Source organism: Dipodomys spectabilis, unplaced genomic scaffold, assembly GCF_019054845.1.
Source record: "Dipodomys spectabilis isolate Male_0828 unplaced genomic scaffold, ASM1905484v1 ptg000008l, whole genome shotgun sequence".
Classification (NCBI taxonomy): Eukaryota; Metazoa; Chordata; class Mammalia; order Rodentia; family Heteromyidae; genus Dipodomys; species Dipodomys spectabilis.
Genome location: NW_024870685.1, coordinates 3707844 through 3712323, shown reverse-complemented (window position 1 = coordinate 3712323; position 4480 = coordinate 3707844).

The following is a 4480-nucleotide window of genomic DNA, read 5'->3' as shown; positions in this document are numbered from 1 at the left end:
TCACTGTTTCATGGCTCCTTTGGGGAAGATTTCAGTAGATGTTCCTTTTCACCTCTCTCTTCCCCCTTTCCTATAGCCTACAGTAGCTGCTGGGCCTGCGTGGGTCTTCCCTAGGAGGCCTGTGTGAAACACAGACCAAAGTGGACACCTTCTGTCTTAAGCCTGAAGGCTTGTGAGACGAGTGTGACCACAGCTGCACTCTTCCAGCCAGACAGTCTGCTCTCATTTGTATAGTTGGAGCTAATTCAAGGGTTGGGAATGTGTCTGCCAAATGTAAGTAGAGAAGGAGATGGAGGGGGGGAGTAGGGCAGGGGCTGTGAATCTAGGAGGCTCTGGGAAGTGGTGAGTGATGTGACATTGCAGATGGTTCCCCACTACAGAGGATGAGAGGGCAACCTTACCAAGGGCATTGAGGGTGTCCATGGGAATCTAGGCAGGGGGCTCTGGGACCCCACTGGTGGTGTGGATTCCCTCCTGGGGGAGTGCACTGGTTTGAAGTCCTCCCTGGTGTCCTGCAGACTCTAATCTGTGATGTTTCCAGCTGGGCAGTGGTAGGCAAATGCATTCCCCCTGCTGGAGCCTGCTTGGTATCAGGCCGTGGCAGTTAGGTAGGACTTGCTGAATGCCATTTTCTATAACCTGCTGTGGGCTGTCTGGAAAGAAAAGGGGACTGCTAACATTGGAATCCTTTAAATTTTCTCTTTTTTTTCGATTTTTTTTTTTTTTTTTTTTTTTGTCGGTCGTGCAGCTTGAACTCTGGGCCTAGGCACTGTGCCTCAGCTCTTCAGCTCAAGGCAAGCACTCTACCACTTGAGCTACAGCACCACTTCCGGTTTTCTGGTGGTTTATTGGAGATAGGAGTCTCACGGTCTTTCCTGCCTGGGCTGGCTTTGAACAGCGATACTCGGGTCTCAGCCTCCTGAGTAGCTAGGATTACAGGCGTGAGCCACCAGCACCCGGCTCGGAACCCTTTAAGTTTTATTGAGACAAATGAAATGCCACCTTTTAGAGGGTTTTTTTCTTGAAGCTGGCAATTTCTACTAACAACTGGGATTATTGGTCAAATTAGACGGACCATTTCAGCCAACAATCAATGATGTTCAAAGTATCACAAGCAGAGTTTCCAAGCCAGATGGTCTCCTGCTATGAACGTCGTGCCTTGATTATTTTTATGCGGCAGCTGTTGATTCTCCTCTGACTCTCTCTAGTGTGACCACCACAGTTGAGTGAAGGGTTAAAATACTTGAGGCAGTGACCATTTGTTGCTTGTTTCAGAGCATAGCAACACGTGGTGCTAAACCACCTGGTTGTGTGCCTTTATAAGACCTGTAAATCCTTAGCTCAGGGCTCTCCTCTTGGGCTCCACTGTATCACAGTGTAGGACAAGGCCCCAGCTGCAGCCTGTTTAAATAAAACAGCTGTAGAGTCTGACTATCGGTGGTCTTCTTGGTGGGGGTCCTGCGACCAAGGCATAACGTTGAGGATGTCATGGGGAGAATAGGTTATGACCTCACCATCCCTAGCCTGCCACCTGTGAGTAGAGAGTATTCTCAGCACCTGCACTGGACTCTGGTAGATTCAGAAACCCAAGATGCCTCCAGGATCCTTTCTCTGCAACATGAAACGGGGGCCAGATGTGATGGGCCATCCTGGCTGGCCCCAGGGATAGGAGAGTAGGCCCCTTGAGCCTGGTCTTCAGCTCATGGCAACCTCATTCACTCCTGAGTGGGGAATTGAGAGCCACAAAGCTGTTCAGCCGCTGACCAGAGATCTTTGTGAAGATAGGCATCCCAGAGGCCCCGGAATCCAGCGAGTACACCGTGGATCATATCATCGGAGCCCAAACAGTTATGTTTGGTGTCACCAGGAGGGTGGGAAGAGGGAGGAGGGGGAACTGTGAGAGAGCTACATCAGGCTTTGTCCATCCACCTGGATGCTTACCTGGATGCGATGGGATTTTATGTAGTATTTTTGTAGACAGATGCTTATTTATTTATCCAACAGAGTTACAGTGTGTGCCAGGCTCTGGAGGGGTCAAAGACAATGAGAGTTTCCAGTGCTGGTTCCACAGCACATAAAGAAACCTTGGTTTGAGCTGGATCCTGGTGCTTCATGCCTGTCATCTTAGCTACATAGGAGGCTGTGATGGGAGGATCGATGCTTGAGGCTCAGGCAGGAAAACCTGTAAGACTCTTATCTCCAACTAACTACCAAAAAGAAAACACCAGAAGTGGATGTGTGGCTCAAGCCATAGTCTGTTGGCCTTGAGTAAAAAGGCTCAGGGACAGCACTTGGGCTCAGAGTTCAAGGCCCAGGAGTGAGAGAAAGGAAGAAAAAAAGAGAAAGAAGAGGGAAGGCTGGATGGAGAAAAAGAGGAAAGGAAGGAAGAAGGGAGAACATGTGAGCCTTGGTTTGGAGTCCCAGGATCAAGGGAGCCAACCATTCACAATCTATGTGTGGACAATTTCAGAGCCTAAAGCCAGTTTGTAGGACGAAGCTACTGACACCTCAGCAACTTGCTGACATCTAGGAGCTGGGTGGTAGCCCACTGCAGAGGGAAGCAGCCTCAGGTAGGCACTAGGACTCAGGGCGGGTCACCAGGTTTCAATCATTCCTGGCGCCAATGACTTTATTTTCTGGTCAGATAAGAACAAGCTGCCCAACAGCTAAGGAGGTAGTGGTGTGAGGGAGTGTCGGGGGGGGGATGGGAAAGGGATAAGCAGGAAGATGAAGAGGGAGGACAATCACAGGTCAGGAGTGTCAGGACATTGGAGACATGACTTCGCCTGTCAACCTAGACCAAAAGTGATAGAGCCTTTGACCCAGCCACACTGCTATTAAGAGTCCTGGCACATTGGATTCACCATTGACTACCTGGCTATCGTCCACTGAAGGATGCCTGTGCAGTACATCCTTGGCGACTGGGACTCTCCAGGGCTCAATCTGAAGTTGACACCCCCTACCCCGTTCTTTCCTCCACCAGAGACAGAAGTAAGCTCTTCACTAGCACAGGGCAGCCAGGGAATGAGGGTGGGAGTAAGGACCCTTGTTGCCCCAGACTTCCTCTAGGGGGCGCAATGGCCCCGTGAATGCCATTCTCAGAGGCGGAGATGGGTCTCTTTGCTGGCTCAGCCTTTAGCCTAGATGGCAGATCTGGGATTCAGAGAGAGCAAACTGAAGGTGGGGAAGATTTGTATATAGGCTGGTGGGAAAACCAGAGGCACTGGTCTGTGAGCAGGGTTATTTCTTTGAGGATACTCAGAACCCAGGAAAATTCCTGGGATAGATCAGCCCTTTTCTGCTTCGTGAGAGAGAGGGACCTGGAGCCCTAGTGTCTGCGTCCCATGTCCGAGAAATCCTTTCATTCTCACATTCTGTGGTTGGATAACTACACCTTACTTCCTTACTAGTGTAGAGGCAGGACAGTGAAAGATCTTGAGTCTTTGATAAGGTCAGGGGATCCTGAATATGCGATTGTACTTGAACATCCTAACTTGCTGCATGGGAAGTTCCATCTAGGATTACCATGATGTAGGACATAGAATCAAGAGAATCAGAGCAGGATGGGGTCTGTTCTGGGAGTCTTGAGTATTATGTGTGAGCTTTCAGCTCCTGTATGCCCACCCGTTTCCCTTTCTTGGGTGCATCTTTGCTAGAAAAAGCTTGAAACTAGGGACTGGGTCCTATCCCTTGTCATTTATACTCAAAGCTAGCACTCTACTATTTGAGCCACAGCTCCACTTCCAACTTGTTCGGGTGTTTATAATTGGAGATAAAGAGTTCTCATGGACTTTGTTGCCAAGGGTGGCATCCAACTGCAGTCTTCAGATCTCAGTCTCCTGAGAGGATAGGATGACAGGCAAGGAAAAGTATCATTGGCTGGGTGGTACTAGCTCATTACTGTCTTCCTAGGTAATCAGGAGGTGAGATGTGAGGATCAGGGGTCAAAGCCAGCCTGGGTGGAAAAGCCCTGAAGCTTTTATCTCCAACGAACCACCAGAAAAGCACAAGTGGTGTTGTGTGGTGACTTAAGTAGTAGAGTGCTCACCTTGCGCTGAAATGCTCAGGGACAGCACCCAGGCCTAGGGTTCAAGCCCCACAACTGAAAAAAGAAAGAAAGTAAAACACATTTGCCTGCAAAGAATGGTCCAGGTGTGGGAGGGACGAAGAAGGGGGTGCTGTGGTTGGGAGACCAGGTGTTTGCCCCACTGTACAGACATTTCTAAGAACTCCCCAAGTTTATCCCAGCTTGAAGGCACAGCTTCTAGAGGACGTGGCTTGTGGCAGGCAGGGAGTGGGCGAATGGGTGCAGGGGTGGGATAGCTGTGTCTGTATTCTCTCCAATAAAGGATGGATTTGGATGCTTGGTGACAAAGTCTGAAGTGAAGTGTTGCAAGGAGTTTGTGGCCATATGCGATGGTTTTCCTCTGGGTATGTAAAGGTGGCTGAAACCGGAAGTCGCCAGTGGCTCACAACTGTC